Source organism: Nelumbo nucifera, chromosome 2 (assembly GCF_055504915.1).
Source record: "Nelumbo nucifera cultivar China Antique chromosome 2, China Antique-T2T, whole genome shotgun sequence".
In the NCBI taxonomy this organism is placed as follows: Eukaryota; Viridiplantae; Streptophyta; class Magnoliopsida; order Proteales; family Nelumbonaceae; genus Nelumbo; species Nelumbo nucifera.
In genome coordinates, this window is record NC_142650.1 from 36321389 (window position 1) to 36340799 (window position 19411).

The following is a 19411-nucleotide window of genomic DNA, read 5'->3' on the forward strand; positions in this document are numbered from 1 at the left end:
GTCTTTGATCAGCTGTCTATACTAATTTTGGTTTCTTTGCTTACGTGTCCTCACATCAGTTTCTATTCTTGGTTAGGTTTACATTGCTCTCATCCCTAGGTCAAAAAAGAGAGAAAAAGGATAGGGAGAGAAGAAGAAAATAGAAGGGAGAACGATGGTCTCAACTAGAAAACTAAATTATTTCAGTTGCCCAGATCTTTGTTTATATGTTTGTAAAGAATACACAAAGGCATGTGCCCCTGATCAAGTATGGGACATATTACTTAAACTGCAACAAAAAAGGCAAAACACTTTTTAATAAAATAAGGTATGAAGACTAAATTACTCTTGAGTGCTGACTAACACTTTTTTTTTTTAACCCCAAACTTTACTTGTGGAGGGGTGGCTACCTTAGAATTTTATTAATAAAACAATTAATTAAAAGCAAATACAGGGAAGGATATTGCCCGCCTTGCCACGAACCCGAGGTATAAGTCGCACTTTTAACTTGAAGCCCATAAACTCTAATCTTAATCTTGGAATATACAAGTAAAAGAAAAAAAAGAACTAAGAGGAAGCATGATCAAATGTGTGATAAACTTCATTATGAAAACAGGTTAACCAAATGCATCATGAAGTGTCACCCTCAAAACATGATTAACCTATACCTCCAAGTCATTAGCTTAGAGATCACAAATATCATCCACCCATCACAAGATGTGCCATGGAGCATCTAATTATCTCCCTCAAACTAATGTGTGTATGTCATATAGTTCTAGCTTGTGGCATGTAATACATGCTTCTACTCAACCCTTTGGAAGTATATTTGCCCCATTAATAGGGGATAGCAAGAGAAATTTGTCGGTCCATTTTCAGTCCCAGATCAACTTGCCATGTCGAAGATTCTTTCATCATTCAGCTTTCTTCCTTAAACTAAGACCAATTTACAATACCTGCTCTGAGCAAAAAGAAGGCTGAGTGATGAACAAGGTAGAAACCCAAAAATGAGAAAAGAAGGAAAAGTTACCTTTTACAAATTTGTCTTGTATGCACAAAAACCAGATGATTTGCCAAAGTTGAAGACTGTTCATTTAATTTGTTAAAAAACATATAGCTTGAACCACCCATTTTTTGTTTTCAGTTATTAATTCAAACAAGCCAACTAAACTGCTGAAGGGACAAATGGTCTTATGATGATTTTTCTTCTGCCTCTTAAACAACTAACATAACCTATAAAAAATAGTTATATTTAATCCAGATCAAATGCACTTTGTAAACAGTTCTTTCTTAAGAGGATTGCTCTAATTTTTAAATTAATGTCAAACTGATCACCTCAAGAAATGGATGTTATATTTTTTAGTAATAATGCTTTTCTTTTTCTGAATTTTAAATATTAAAAAAATTTTAATCTAGCAATTTTTTCTATCTAATTCTATTTACAAAGTTTCTATATTGAAAATTTATTTTTTGAAGACAATTATAGGTTAGGCTTGAAAAAACTGTTTCGTCATTCAAAATGTACAGATAACCAAACTTATAAGAAACGACTTGAGCAGGCTGGACCAGGTTTAAGGTCAACGCAGGCCCAACCCTAATGTTTGAGCTTAAGGCCTCAACCTGTTCATCCCAGGCCCAGCCCAAACTAAAATTTTGCACACACAGGTTTATGCTTGCCTACTTGGGTCTGGGTTAGGCTTGGCTTGATCACTAGGGCTCAAGCAGGCCTTTAGGGCCTAACATTAGATAGGAATACTTTATTATGTATGTACATATGTATACCACTAGGCTGAGTTCAAGCTGTGATAGGATCGGAACAGGCTGAAATTGCCCAAGAACTTAAGCCCATGCCCAACCCAAACAAAAATGAAAAAACTCGAGGTATTGGGCCTGGACCCATCTCAGGACCGAAAATCTAAGTGCAGCAGGTATAAAATTTTGGGTTGGGCCCATTCAAACTGCATTCCCATGTGGAGTCTTTCAATCAAAATTGACCTCAAGTTCCCATTAATCGAGTGTTTGACTATGATTTAACCGACCGGCATCACAAAAGTGGTGATGAATGAGATGGTTTTCATCAAAATTCATGGGGTTTTGATTGGTCAATGCTCTTCGAGTGTCATGCCTTTTCTTGCATCATAAAATTCCCTTTCAACTAACATCTGCCATTTAGGGGTGTCAATTGGACTGAATTTGGTCCAATCCAATCCAATCCAGTCCAATGTGAACCCATCACAAATGGATTAGGTACAATCCAATTCAATGAATATTTTGGACCGATCCGATTTAATGGCTGGATCATCTAATTTGTTCAAATTTAGATTAATTCTAACCCAAACATGGTCCATTGACACTTGTATTCTTATCTTCTTTCAATGGATCAGATATTGGCTCAATCCAAACCAATCCAATATAAATAAATCTATTACGAATGGACCAGGTCCAGTCCAATTCAGTATATTTTGTTGGTCTGTCCAAATTAATTTTGGTTTGGATGGGGTCTAACCCAAAACCGGTCCATTGACACCCCTACTGCCATTTGACAATTTCTTAAATGGGTTATGTAATGGATACATTGAGGATTAGTAAAAAACAGCAGTCCACCTTCATTATCATGACTTGTGATGAGACCTACCACTAAACTGGTTATAAGATACCACTGGACTGCAAACTTGTAAAATCTTTGAGGAAAACAGAATTCCCACTGGACTTTATGGAAATGGCATTATTCTATACATACCATCATGGAGGTTTCCTGTGAATTAATCATACATCAAATGGAATTACCGTTGCATTTGACAGTAAGTGTTAAAGAGTAGACTTATTTGCATCCTAAAAAGTAAAACTGCTTGAATGCCATTTTGATTCCAAAAATTATTCTGAGTTGCATTTCTTGTTGTCTTGGGGAAAACATAAATGCAACTCCTCTTTTAATTTGGATGGTGTAATAGTAGTATTTAGTATTTACAGCGTAGTGATAAGATTTAAAAGGAATGTTTTTTCAATGAATCCGTTAATCATATTATTAATATATAGGGTAAATTATATATAGGTACCCTGTACTTTGGGGGTAGTAACAGATAGGTATCCTGAACTTTCAATTGCAATATTCGAGTACCTTGAACTCTCAAAAATAGACACTTGGGTCCATCTGTTAGTATTCCATCAGTTAAACATTGCATAATGTCAAAAATATCCTTCTTGTGTATTTTTGAAATCATTCTATGGAATAAAATCATCACTAAAGAATGCCGTCATCAGAAAATTTGAATATGTTATTTGCTGTCCACATGAGGACGTCATTGGGGAGACATTCAGTTATCTGAGAAAGATCTCAGAAATACACAATAAGGGTATTTTTGGCATTATGTAATGTAACTGATGGAATACTAACGTATGGACCTATGTGTATTTTTGAATGTTTAGGGCACTCAAGTGTTGCAATTGAAAGTTCAGAGTACCTATCTATGTATATATATATATATATATATATATATATATATATATATATATATACACATTTATTCACTATTTATTTATTGTAACATCTATGTTACCCATGAAGTAAATCCAAAGTCCTAGTTGCTTGAATCTTGATCTTGAAATATCAAACTTAAGTGTGAAACACAAAATTGAACTTGAGTTTTTTTAAATATAATCCATGCTAAAAATCAATGAAATTGTAACTTAGGATCAGTTTGGAAGGAGTACAAATACAAATATGTAGAGCGCAAAACCTTGTACTTTGTATTGTTTTGTATATATTTACACCGTACAATATATACCTTTTTCAAACTGAGCCTCAAGAACATGCACAGAGGATGCTCAAATAAAGAAATTGCTTGTTCTCTCTCTCTATATATATCCAAGGCCCCATAAATTTTAGTCAATTCTTTGTTCAAGAGTCAAGATGAAGATCATTCCTCAGTGCCCCTATAAATCCAAGGCCCCATGCAGAGGATCGCCTACTTCAGAAATACTGGAGAACCAAAGAGGCCCACTAACTCACAATAATCTTTGCCAGCTACCCTGTCTCTGGATCACCATGAATTGGGGAATTGAGTACAAGCTTCATTGACAACACCAGAACAGAACCTCAGCCACCATCTCCAAAAGGGAAAGAAGAATTCAGATACATGCCTTTCTTCTTAAGTGCTCCCATCTAAACTCTATTACCCTGAGATATCTGACCTCAGAATCTACATGGTCATGGGGTATGGGATATGGCAGAACTATGGTTATAATTCTTTCTTTACATGCAAATAAAGTCCGGAAAAGCTATTATTGAATGTTGGTTCCAACTATTTGGGGTCTTGGGAGGGGTGGACTGGATATGGTATTAACTTTTGGCATGTTTTTTGAACAAAGTGACTGCTCTCAGAATCGAACCAGCACCTGAATGGCCTAAATGATGGATAGAAGTAGAACCGAAATGACAAAGTCCTAGACCTCTGAATGGCCTAAATCTTCAAAGTGAGAGGAAGAAATATCAATGGCGGTTCACGGATCAAGGAAAAAAAATAGAAAGAGAGAAAAAGAAGGGCAATTGTTAATTGTTTGAAGAAACACAGACAACATGGAAGCAAATAATTGGATGGATGATGGCCACCACAAATATGCCACATGGGATTTGAGGTAACCAGCTTCTAGTGATTTAAGCCCTGGTGATTGGTGAAACAACTGCAATTAGGCATACTTGTCACCAGATTTCCCTAATTCATTAGCTATCTGTTAAAGTAGAATTTTCAGCAAATAATTGTAGCCAGTGTCTAATGACAATAATGCATTTTTCTATAAACCAGTGATAGTATTCGTTTATCTAGACTGCCACTGCCTAGCATGCCAAAGCTTTTGTTCAAACAGGATACATGCATTTAGTAGAATTTCAAGTGGTTGCAATAGATCTGATGGTAGTATCAACTCTCAATAAAAGATGGGCTTTAAGATAAATTAATGGGAGCTTTGGCAAACAAGTTGTTTGTCTGTGATTATAAGTTTTACAAAGAGAAAACTAAGAAAGGGACTGTGATGCATGTACTTTACTAATTCGGCAATTCCAAGTCTCAAATGATTCATGAGCCTTACAAATACAGTCTCAAAATCTTGTCAGTTTAACCTTAGATAGAAACAACAGTCTTGATTCTTAATCTTACTGCCCATCTATATGCAACTTTCATCTACAGATTTTATATTAAAGGAATCATTGATGGGATTATTCCGATTTCCCAGAAGATGTTGTCAATGAAGTTTTTTGCAGATACGGACAAAGTAAAAAAGGTTGAGAAATTCCAACTTTAGACGGGAAGGGAAGCTGGACGGAGTTGACGGGAGCAAAAGGTGATCGTCCAATTGGACTCGACCCCTAGGGCAATGTGTGGATGAGGGGAGTACCGGCTCGTAATCCTTCCACCGACGGGAGCAGGAGGTTGTCGCTGCTCTGTGAAACCAGCCTGACGCGGTCCCCTCCTCTCTAAGAACCCATGAAAACCAAGCTTTCGCTCAAGTCTCGTGGCTCAACTCCCTACTTGGAACGGGCGTGCCAACAAATTACTCTAACCTAATCCTGCCGGTCGGAATTGAACCAACGTTTGACCACCTTGGTGCCCCCGCTCGGGTTACAAGCTCTCGCTATAGAGCTCGGCGAAATGACTAGCTGCTAAAGCATAGATAAGGAACTAAGATGTTTTGTATTTGTTCGATGTGGGACTGTTGGCAAATTTTTGTTAACTTCTGAAAAATATATTCAGCTCTTGACCAGAGATCTAAATCCATAGTCAATGACCAAGATCAACGAGACATTCAACTGGTGTGCTGATCGAACCACTAATTAACATGGCCATCTAAATTACGTGCCAAAATTCAACTATTCTTTTAGTAAAATAAAGTTCAACATTTAAGATTCAATATCTAGTGTTTGACACAAAGTTCAAAATATCGGTATTGTGTATTGTGTATTGAATCCGTGAGCTTGGGAATGGGCACATATTGCAATATGCTTTTGATACGGTAGAAAGATATGGATGTTTTTTTGATACAACAGGAAAACTCTCACGAATGTCATTGATACATGTATAGTACTAAATCAAGGGTGGAAATATATGAATAAGGCATAAATGCTAAAGAAATGCATATTTCAATAATTTATATGAAAAAGTACATTACAAGCTCCATAATATAGATATAATTTTAATGATAATACTTGATACATAAATAAAGAGTCCAAAAATATTATATAGATTTTTACAAATTATTTCATACATTGAGCCACTAATATCTTATAATTTACTTGGGTTAAGCTATTAATTATTAATTACGTAAATGTATAATTAATATAAAAAATATGTTAGATTAATGAGAACATAGATGATCCAATTAAGACACTAACCATGCATATGCAACTTTTACATTTTAGTTATAAAACCAATTATATTCTATTTTATTAGCTTTACTTTATATTCAACTAAGAAAGTTTTAATTCTGTATATTAACAAATAAATAAGTCAAATTAATATTAAATTCTTAAATATTTGTAAATAATGTTATTGTAAATTATAAATACATTGTTATTTATTGTAAATTAAAATATCAATTAATAATTTGTAAAAAGATACAATCTTAAGTTACCTATTACAAACAAGGATAAAAGTGTCGATATTAGGTATCATATCAAAATCTTGAATATTGATTTACTTTGGAAACACATAGATATGAACGAAAGATATGAAAGTGCTTGGGTGCACTAGGGAAATACATACAAATCGCATAAATACATTAATACATACTAAATCTAAAGCTAAATTATCTATGAATAAGGTATAGACACATGAGAAATGCACACTTTGACAACTTATTTGAAGTAAAACATTACAATAAAAAATACCAAAACTCTAGAACATGTACACATCATAAAATACTAATTATCACTATATTCCAGTTTTTATAAATATAATTTTCAATTTTTATTAATTTTTTGGGAAATGTATTTACTTAGTATTTTTATATAAATAATAACTCTATTTTTTTTCAAATAATAAAGATGTCTTCATTTCTAACATATAATTGTTTTTACATATAATCATAAAATAAAATATATAAATCATTTAAGGTAGATAAAATAAATTATTTTTATATTTTTAGGAAAATTAAGTCTTAAATTATTTATCTAGTTTTTGCAATTATAATTTTCAAGTTTTATTTATTATTTTGGGAAAGTTTATTTATTTAGAATAATAATATTTTTACATACATAATAACTTTGTTTTTTCAAATAGTAAATATGTTTTCATTTTTAACATATAATTTAGATGTAAAGCAAAATATATAAACATATAAATCATTTAAGGTAATAAAATAAATTATTTTTCTAATTTTTAGTTTTTGTTAAATTTTTGGGGAAAATTAAATCTTAAATTATTTATTTCAGCTTTTATAATTATAATTCTATGTTAGTTTTTATAATTATATTTTTCAATTTTTATTAAAGTCCAAAAACAACACAAAAGTGATCAATATATAGGGACATGAAACCAAGCACAAATACACTTCCATGTTGATGTTATTAGACCATACCCATTGAGACGATATGATATAGTCCAATACAAAAATGTATCGTACTAATATACCTCATCCTGAAAATCACCATGAATGCATTCTTGACATCAAGTAGAGACAAGGGCCGATCAAAATGTGCAACTAAGAAAATGATTACCCGTACAAAATCCATTTTAGCAACCAAAGAGAAAGTCTAAGAATAACCAATAACAAATGTCTAGGTATAGCCTTTATCCACCAATCATGCTTTGAACCACTCAATAGTACCATCTTGGTGATGCTTAACTATATATACCCATTGACAATCAACTACCTACTTTCTGGGAGGTAAGGAGGTGAGATCCCATGTGTAGTTGGACTAAGGAGCACATAATTCTTTGTTTATTGCCTTCTTAAGAGATGCAAGGGCTTCTTGGATAGACTGAGGTATAGAAAACAAGAGAAACAAATTTCTAATAGATAGGAGATAAGTGATTAAAAGAGACATGATGAGAAATGGGATGATTAGTACAAGTGTGCTTACCTTTACAAAGAGTTATGGGAAAGTCGATATCTGATTTTAAAGGATCCATTGATTGTTAAGGCACCAACGTTGGAATCTAGAGTAAGAACTAGTGTTCATATAGGGGTTGGTGCCAATTTCCTAGTCATGTCTAGAGTACACTATATGAATCGATGGTCGAATAAGCTCCTCAAGAGTAGGAAGAGGAATAAATACTAGGGGTGTTCGCGGGTTGGGTTGGGTCGGTTTGAGTCATTTTCTTCAATCGACCCGACTTAATCGGTTTATTTATTGACTAAACCGAAACTGATCGACCTTGAAACAAAACCGACGCAAACATGAAGGGTCAATTTATCGGTTTAGTCGGTTTATATAACAATTAAAATAATTAGTTTTAAATAGTCCAATGTGAATACCCCTAGTCGGTTCGACTCCAAGATAGGCAACATGTAACAGTTGAAGACTCCAACTCCAAGTAAGTATCCAACAATCACCAGTATTTATTTAACCTCTCTTTTTTTTTTCTCTTTCCAAAACTAAAGAGTAAAGACTCCAACAGTCCCAACTCCCAACTTGTCTGTCCATTCCAAGACTCATTGACAACAATGGTTGCATGTTTCCAAAAAATGAAAGCAATGGTTGCTAAACCCAAAAAGGGAATAAATAAACTAATAAATGTAATAAATAACTTAAATTTTAAGTTAACTATGATAGGGAGTAGGGAAGGACTAAGGACTACCGAGTAGGGACTAATTAGTAATTACCTAAACATACATGGTTGGGTCGGTTTATTTTCTCACACAAACTGAAACTGACTAGTGGTTTTAAAAAACTGACCAACTCGGATTGGGTCGGGGCGATTTGGTTAGTTTGACATTTAATGTGAACACCCTTGATAAATACATCACCAGTAGCAAATAGTAGAGGGATATAGGGAGAGGATCCCCATCCAAAGAAGTAAGCCAAGCTCTCAAAGGAATTGACATCAAGAACAAGGAAGACCTTATGAAGAACATGATCATAGCACTTTTACCTTTTTAAATGCAAGAATAGCTAAGGAAAACACAACTACTAGCTTGGGACTTAAGTTTATTAAGACCATGACTCAACTTATGCAAATATTCTTTAGCATAATCTCATAGTAATCAAATCAAAATATGACTAAAAACTACCATGAAAATATTTTTTGGCATTATCAAAATGAAAAACTTTGATGCATACACCAAATTGATTCCATATAGCATGAAAATAGAGATAAATAGAGAATAACTTAAAATGATTTTTCATTAAATATATTCATTTCATTCTTGAATAGTCATTAACAAAAGTTGCAAAATATTTGAATCCATTATATGATGATATACGATTAGGACCCTAAACATTTGAATGGACAAGAACAAAAGGACTCATGACTAGGGGTGTCAATGGACCGGTTTTGGGTTGGACCCCATCCAAATCAAAATCCATTTGGATGGATTGGATGGACCAATAAGACATATTGAATTTGGATGGACCGGACAGACCAATATGACATATCGGATTGGACTTGGTCCATCTATAATGAATTTATATTGGATTGAGCCAATATCTGGTCCATTGATAGAAGATAAGAACATAGGTGTAAATGGACCAGGTTTGAGTTGAAACCAATCTAAATTAACACGAATTTGAACAGATTGGGCAATCTCTGGACTGGTCCAAAATGGTTCAAAATATTCATTGGACTGGATTGGACCAGGTCCATTTGTAATGGACTCACATTGGACTGGACCAGATTAGACCAAATCTAGTCCAATTGACACCCCTACTCATGACTATTTTATCTTCCTTTGGAACAAAAGACATTATTATGTTTATTGAACTGCCATGATTCACATTCTAACTATTTAACTAATGCTAATGTAGAACCAACTTCTTCAAAATACAAAGAAATGAATGACTCGTTAAACATCAATACCATTAGTGAGGAGTAAGAGACAAGTGAAGAACTTTCTATGGACTATCATCCAAGTAGTACAATCTAGTACAATCCTCCGACTTTATGACCACCACCAATTATCTTCCCTGTCTTGAGATCCTAGAAAATATAATAAAAGGGACAAAAGGAGATTGAATAGCTAAGAGATTGTGTAAATTTAGTTATAGACAAAAAGCTGAAAAGAAATTTGGGAACATAAAAAATAGAATGTAAGTTTATATTGGGGCTAAGGGATGCATTACTAGTACTAATGTATAGGGATGTGGTACCATCCTCTAAAGTAATATTCTATGAGGTAGAAGGGGAAGAAAAGTGCATAAAAAATATGAAGATCTAGCATATGATCTAAAGCTCCAAAATTAATTACCTAGGTTGAAGACAATATTGGAGGTGAGACAAGCTAACCTAATTGAACAAGAATGGTTGTATCTCAAAGAAGACTATCAAAGTCTCTCATACTCCTCGCATGTGATATAAACTAACTCCTTGTCCTTACTACCTTTTGAAGTGGGTGTCTCAACAATAAGGGTATAAATGCCAAGGTCATCTCCCATTATAGCATGATTAGTTTAAGTGGATGGTAGACCACGTAAATCATAACAAAAGTTAATTTTATGGCCTATAAGACCATGACGAAAACACTCTCATACTTGGCCACAACCACCCCCAACTCTCATGCTCATTGTTCATAATATCGACAATATTAGCAAAATATCCCCATTTTGCTAGGTGGCAATACAAAATTTTTCGAGAATCCTTTTTTTCCAAATATCTCTGATATTTTGTCAATATGTTGGCAATATTTCAAATTTCATTTTAATTTTTAAAAACATTATAATTAAAAAAACATTTTCCTAAATGAACCATGGGGAATTGGTGATATTTCAGATTTCATTGACAAGGTTTAGAACTTTGTGATATTACTAAAAACTTTTCAATATTTCATTAAAACCATTATAACTTTTTAAAATAATCTTCCAAAAAATACCATGGGAAATTGGTCATCAGACAATTAGCTTACTATTTTGATATTATTCACTTAGTCATTATAATTCAAAAGAAAAATGTAAAATGCATATAACTATAAAAGAGTATTCTCAAATTAAATAAAGCATATAGTAACAAAAAATAAAAAAAACAACCAAAATGGCAAGTAATTAATATATTTAATGAAGAAGAGATAGTTAAAAGACTAAAAGGAAGATAGAGAGATAACTAGTAAAGCCTCTCTAATTTCAACTATTGGATATTTAATTCTTTGCTATGGTTTTTTGAGACTTAATGTGCAATTATATTTATTCTAATGATTCCCTAAAGGTTTAATAACTAATTCCACGTTTCTAGAAATATTTTTTTGATTTTTCAAATATTTTAGTGAAATTAGGGAGATATCTATAAATCTCCCCATCTTTACATGTAAAAAATGTCCATCAATATCAAAATTGAGAACCATGCTCATGCTTTCTCCTTCTCTACCACCACTATGACCACCCCTAAATCCACAACCAACACCCCTCATGACATTTCTACCACATACACCTTAAATTGCATTACCTCCTCTAATAACTTCCAAGACAGATCTCTCTAAGGTTGGTGTACTCTCATTGTGTGGATTAGATGCCCTCCTATCCTAATATGTGAGAATACTTCTAAGAGATATAGGAGATCACTACTACCCAAAATCTAAACTTTCACTGGTTCAAATTTTATTTTCAATATAGACAAAAATCTCACAACATCCAAGTGTTCCTTTTGTTATTTTTGAACCTTTAAGTTTGTAGATAGAAGTTGGTAGACATTGGACTCATTCCTTGTGTTCTTCAAGGCAGCATAATATTCTTCTACATTCTTATCACCTTGTTAGAGAGTAAAATACTCTTGATATAACTGATAGATTCTTGTTGCATTATCCTGTCCCAAATACAACTGTAGGTTATGATCCCAAATTTCATTGACAATGTCCTAGAACATAAGATTAATACTAATATGATTCTCCATACTATTCCATATATTGGGATGTCATGACCTGACATTTTCTTGCACCCACTCATTGTACACATCAAACCCAATTTTTGGATTATTCTCCTTGATATATTTCAAATTTCCTCTTTCAATTAGAGATACTTCAACCAACTTAGCCCAAAGTACATATTTTATACCATTAAAGCTTGTTAGTGGTTAACTATGTATTCATAAGGTTTGAATGTAACACAACAACAGATTTGGAACTACTTGTTGATGCAACCATATTTCTAAACCACTTGAACAATGATTAACTACTAAAAAAAAGTCTCTTCAACCAATCACCTTTGAACACTTACTACACCCAATGTTCAACACAAAAAAACACCAAAAACAAGTTGGATACCCATTTGAATCACAAGCCCACTTTATAAACACAATACAATAGCACTATCACACCACAATCTGCGATGTGATCTCTTTTTCAGAGGCCTCAAATTGCACTTCCATTTCAGCCAAGTATTCAACCATAGTGTTTCCTTCTCAAGATTGACACCTCTAATATTTTTGCTAATTTGAACTTTCATGATCAATTTTGCAAAGTTTATTAGACCTATTGAAGGGAAGGGAAATCCATCATATGGATGACCGAACCATGCAGGGTGGTTGGGTGAAATTTCAAAAATTTCTTTCTCCCTTCCGGGATTCCTATTCCCTGATTTAGAAAAACTGTATTTTTACAAGGTTTGTTCTTCAAACAAACCAGACCAAATCTGAAACCAAGAATTGGGAGATAAATACTTGATACAGGATCCACGCAAAAAGCTCCTCCCAATGTAGGTGTTCACGCCCAAAGAGGTTACCAAATCCTTCCTCCACTAAAGATGACACAACTTAGGATGAGGCAAGATCAACAAGGAGATTCTTCAGCAAGACCCCAATTCTTTAGCAAGAATCAAGAAGGGATGTGAGCACAGCTTCAAGATTGACTCTTCCAGCAAAAATCAATATCAAGATCCAATCTTGATCACTCTAAGAACTGGAGGTCGAACATGGTAGGGCAGCAAGAGCAGAGGGAGAGAGAACTGAATGCAGAAAACTGTGAAACTGTGTAACCTTTTTCCAGTTCACCCTCCTCCTTTTATATAATCCTTAAAGAGTTAACCTCCTAATCTAATTAGGAGTTTCTTGATCCAAATTTTTATTTATCTGGACTTTTTAAGTGATAAGGCTTATCCCTTATCTTATCTGTAGATCAGGATCAACTTCTCCTAATCAAATTAGAAGTTTCCTAATCCAAATATCTATTTGGATCTAGATTCTTTAAGTGGATAAGAGTTATCCTCTTATCCTTTTCTGTTGATCCATACCCAGATTCGCTCCCTATTTAATTAATCAAATTAAACCCAGTTCAAATTGGGCTTTAGGCCCATTAAGCTTTTGGGCTCATTTCCCTTTAAGTGTTGGCTAGCTTGGTCCTTTTTGTATGGCATGGGACCTTATCATTGATCTCCACATAAGCTACATGGGTTCAGCCCAGCCTCTGCCACAAGGCCTGGCCGAATTCACTGCTGAATACAGTGAACCCCTGAGTCCATCAGTATGGGCTCTTAATGGGCCCAACATTTACACTAAATGGTCATTGGATCCAGCCATCTTATGAAGGCCCAATGACTGTGGGCAGATGTGAGATTAGCCCATTAGGTTTATTATCCCTAAATGATTTTACATTTAACCTCTCAGCCCATAATGATCAAACACTACCCGACAAGAGAGGACCTCTCCCTCGGCTGCAAGGTACAGTGTTGCACTCTTTGTTTACATGGATCCCAGGAATTAAAACCCTTTTGCAAACACTTTATGAAACCATAATATATATGTATATCACTATATAGATATATTTTGCAAAACAAATCTCAACAAGTTTGAAATCAACTACCGGTAGTTAAGGTTTCCATTAGAGAGAGTGTATTCCCCGATTATTCACTTTGTCTGATAAAGGGGTTGATTCTATCACTATGATCACCCACTCAGGTGAATTCTCAGACTGCCTAACATACCTAGGTTTTGACCCCCGATCATTCACTTTTCAGTTTTGCCCATTTGTCTCCAAGGTCTAGGGCATTACTGGAATTTGGTCCGGTTCAGGGTTTCAAGAAAACTCACACTGCATATGCTTCAGGTCTCACCCTAGTAGTTGAGACAAGGCACCCCAACCCACTTGGATAAACCTCCCCAGGTCTATCCAACGACTGTGAAGATTCTAAACTAGCATGGATTTCATAAGTGTCTAGTTTAAACGTATTACACAGAAACACACCAGATATAACATGAATCAATTATTTATTTTATTCATTTATAATAAATGCCAATATATACATCAATCTGATTGGAGCTAAGGGCATACATTATCTAACACCTATCCCAGTCTCCTAAATAGTCATTTTCTTATTTGGAGCTCTCATTAGTTACAATAGGTCTCTCTTTGATCCGTAACAATAGGTCTCTCTTTGATCCGTAGGACTAGGTCCAAATTACCACACCTTAAGGCAATCAAGAGTGTTTCTTTCCACTCAGAAAAGTTGCTACCACAAATTAAATTTAACCATTAGGATATGAACAAGTATTATCAAAATACTACAATCAAGTCCATCCTTTGGGTATTCAACCTAATTGCATTGAGGCTAACCATACAAAGGCAAAACTAGGTGTGTGTTACCTTAAGTTCGAAGGTCCCCAATCCCTATTGGCATTTGGAACGACTTCATTCTTAATTAACTCATAGTTATTTTTTTCTCCATTTAACCATAAGTCAATGAGTACTTGCTTTTGGGCCCATGTAGCCACAAACTTGATGGTCAAACACAACCATATAAGCCATGGTTGCCAATGTTTGATTCGTAACTTAGTTGCTTTGTCCATGCCTAAGTCTATATTAAATTAAATTTAAATGTAAATAACAAGGGATCAAACAAATACAAATCCAAGGAAATAACTCCAATCTTAGTGTATGCATTTCATAATCAATTTGATCTCAATAGAAAACATTGGATTTGAATGAACTTGATGCTCAATTAGGAGCTCAAATAAGGAATCCGAGTATTGACTCAATTTTGTTAGATTGATCATCAAACAAAATGGGCATGTTGCCTGTTATAAACAACCTCCCAATTTATTTGCAGATCATGGGTTTAAAATGGGCCATGTACTTAGAGAAAACAACAACCCCTTATTAATCATAGTGACAAAACTAACGCAATACTAATATAAGTTTTAATGGGAAAAATCATAACAACTAATTTGAATCTCTACTAAACAAAACCAAACCCATTTTATCACATATTATTCAGTCATTCCAATCATGGTTCAAGCCCGTTGGTGGGTGGAGGAACTGATAGATATCCTCTTCCATTGTTCATCTCTACGAGATGAACATAAGTACCAGAGATGAACAATAAAATGTTACCATTTATATATTTGGCACAACTGAAAGAAAATGGAAAACACACTCTGAAAATTTGTTATGGACTTGGTTCATGGGCGGAGGGTCATTGATGGGAGTGGGTTCATCATGGGTTGTAATAATATGGTTGGATGGAGAAGAGGTATCATTAACCGGTTCAATATGTGGTGGGGGTGCATGGTCGAGAATGGTTTCACCATATGTAATTCCATTATTATCCATGGAAGGTAGAGGGATGACCGGACATGGTGCCCCCTCACTATTGGCTTGACCCAGAAATGGGAAATTGTTTTCATAAAATCGAACATCTCTAGAGACAAATACAAAGCCAATGTTCAGACTATAAACCCAATGTCCTTTTTGGCCATGTGGATACTTAAGAAATACACAATGCTGGGAACATGTAGAAAATTTATCAAATTTCCCATGATTATGTGCATAACACAAGCATCCAAATACCCAAAGATGAGTGTTTGAGGGTTGTTTGGCATACAACATTTGATAAGGAGTCTAGTTGTTCAATAAGGGGGTGGGAAGTCTGTTAATAAGATATGTGGCTATAAGAATGCATTCACCCCAGAAATGAATAGGGAGTCCAACTTGAAAATGGAGAGCATGGGCCATCTCAAGTAGATGCCTATGTGTTCTTTCAACAACATTTTGTTGTGGTGTATCAATACACGATCTTTGGTGTTCAATTCCATTTTGAAGAAAGAATTTTGTCATGGGTTGTAAAAGGAATTTATAGGTCTCAGTGAATCATATATCACAGTGAATCAGTATGAAGGGTGTAGTAGTAATAGATGTGCTAATTGAAAAAGGAATTCAAGTCAGTTTGGCTTGATTACAGACATCACGGCATGTAGAACATTGACTAGATACACACAAATATGGAACTAGTGACAGTCTGTCATAAGAGGTGTGGCCCATTCTATGATGTCACATTATTGATGAATTGGAAGAACAAACGGAAGGTGAAGCAAAAACTAACGAGTCAGATTTAAATGATGATGGTGTGGACAATCCAACAAGATGATAAAGGTCATTGTTCTTGGTCAGGTCCTGCACCAAACAAAAAGGTGGGAAAGGAAATAATGGCATAATAAAACTGGCTGGTTAGTTGACTTATAGAGATGACTTTGCAATTAAAATCAGGAACAAGGAGAACATTTTGTATATATGCATTTGGAAATGGTGATTCAGTACCATGACCATGGACCATTAAGGAAGTGTTGTTAAGCAACAACACAAGTTTAGAATCTGACTTAACAATTGATTCAAGAGGACTTGGTGACATGTGTGATGCACCTCTGTCAATTGTCCATAAAGAATCGTGTGTGACAACAAACTTGGAGATCTTACCTACAAGCTTTACAGAGATCGATCATTGTTCAATGATGAGAAGGTTTATTAGCTGCTTATATTGTTCTGCAGTTAGGCTTGCTACAAAGGAACTAGAATTTTTTGTCTCAGATTTTTGTTGTGGAGCTCTATTCTTGGATTGAGGTTGTTTATTCTCAATATTCCAGTTTGGAGGATATCCAATTAATTTGTAGCATTCATCTCTAGTATGTCCAGTTCAATAACAATGGTCACATTTCAGCTTCGAGCGATTAGATTTTTGTACTGATTTTACTTGACCGGTTACGTGAAGAATCATAACGTCGATTAAGGGAGTGCTATAAATTTTGCTAACCTTTCGGAGGGGATCCATACTAAGGACATTTGATCTTAGAATGTTAAAATTCTCCCCTAATCCCATAAGAAACTGATAGATCCATTCTTGCTCTCTCTCTCTTGTCCATGATTTCTTTTTTTATGTTGCATAAGCAATTGCCATAGGAACAAGCAGGGACCATTGTATAGGTTGTGATCTCATCCCAAATAGCCTTTAACTTACTGAAGTAAGTTGTTACAGACAAGTTGTCTTGCCTGAGAAGCATCAATTCCCGCTTCAAATGAATAGGGAATGTTTCCTCAAGAGAACCTTTGTTCCAGTTCGAACTAGATCTCACTACCAAAATCTATATATGCTATGCTTTCATGAAGATCCTTAGTCAACGAGTTGAAAATCCATGAGATAACCATGGAGTTGCATTTTCTCCATGCTAATTCTTCAGAGGAAGAGTTCTTTGGTTTCTTGATCGAACCATCTATAAATTGTCCACAGGGCATTATGCATGGCATGTCTCTAGGTGGAATAGTTCTCTCGATTGAATAAACAAAACACAAGTATTGTACCTAGATTGGTTGACAGGTGGAGATAGAATAAAGAGGTTGGGTTGTTTGAGAGATTTGTATTTCCAAGTCCGATGACTGAAGTATTTCTTGGTGCCATTGATGATTCTTGAAGCTCTAGAATTGAGGAATATTGACGATTCTTGAAGTTCTGGAGATGAGGAATCAAAGCCCGGAGGCCCTGATACCATATAAACTTTGCACAACGGAAAGAAAATGGAAAACACGCTCTAAAGATTAATTCATTGATGATATAAATACAAGAGGAATGGGATTGCCACATATGCGAGATTTGTAATTGACACACGCGGGCAAGAATCTTCTAGATGATAATCCTAACCGAATTGAATAACCATGTAGTATAATACTATCCCAGATGCGTATAGATATCCAATATAAGATTTAGATCCAGAAGAAATTTGGAATGGACAAAATTCTAGAAATAAAAGAAATATTTCAAAAATTATAGAACCCAGATGAAATTCTCACTATATAGACTTGAATTTATGCAAAAAAGTGTCAAATTCACATTATATAGACTTGAATTTATGCAAAGAAGGCTCAGTTTGGAAATAGTAGAAATATAAATATGTAGAATGCAAAATCTTGTATTTTATATTATTTTGTATGTATTTGCATTTGTACTCTTTCCAAACTGAGCCGAAGCAAATTAAGTTTAGAAAAGAGAAAAGTAGCCAAATAAAAGATGCATTAAAATAAAATTTGAAACCCATTTTGAATTTTTGTTAGAGAATGCAGATGCAGGAATGAATGAAGGAAACTTGTACCAACTGAGTGGTGGCTTGGTTAGTATGTAGACTGGGCAGTCCTAGAAGCAATGCGGTTTCAAGCCCCGCTATCGGCTCCCACCACCATACCTTTGAGAAGAGTTGTTAGATTGTTGCTAAAAAAGTGTTGTACTATATCAAAGAAAAAAAATGAATTAGGGCCCTTATGAAGGCAAAGGTGATGATTCAATACTAAAAAAAGAAGAAAAAGAATTAAGGAAACCTGTTAAAAGGAAGACTGAGCTTGAGAGAGAGAGAGAGAGGATTGAAGAAAAAACTCCATTGACCATAAACGACCTTATCCCCCCGCTCTATGGCTCTCTCTAGTTGGTTGTTTCTTTCCATTTCCTACTCTTTTGATGAATAGTGTTGGGTAGAGTTTTTGGGGGCAGGAGATCCTGAATGAATCGAATTTCCGTGTGTGCAGGGGTGTACTTCCAATCAAAACCAAACACATCATAATTCACATGTAGGGACCCCAATGGTATGTATAAAAAACTAAATGACATACAAATTTTGAAACTAAAAAAAATTTAAGAAAAACCCTACAAATGCCATTAACGATTGCGGGAAACTTTCTCTTTTAAGCTTCGACAAGGGGAGAAAACCATTTTCAATAAATTAATTTCTTAAATATATAAGTAGAGCTTGCATTAATGACATCCAAAGAAGAAGAAATGGTGAAGAAACAAAATATTTTCTTGCATAAGCAAGAACTTCCTGCAATCGTTAATGGAGTCTTTCCAGTCTCTTTGGTTGAGATTCCTCCTTGTTTGAACTGGGTTTTGGCTCTTTTGTTTTTTTAGTTGTTTAAAAAATTATATTATGAAAAACTAGTGGAAAAAATCACCCTTAATTTTCTCCGCAGATGTGCATGGGGTTTGGTTGATTGATTGGAAGTGCATCCCTCATCCCTGCACACACCTATCCGAGTGCAGGAAATAAAAAACCAA

The 19411-nt window shown here is 34.6% G+C and overlaps 1 non-coding gene across 1 annotated transcript; it reads right to left on the reverse strand.

Annotated features, from left to right (window-relative positions):
- Nucleotides 1–5309: 5309 nt before the first annotated feature.
- On the reverse strand, nt 5310–5618 carry LOC148802103 (signal recognition particle RNA). Its single transcript, XR_016083348.1, has one exon.
- Between the last annotated feature and the right edge of the window lie 13793 nt (nt 5619–19411).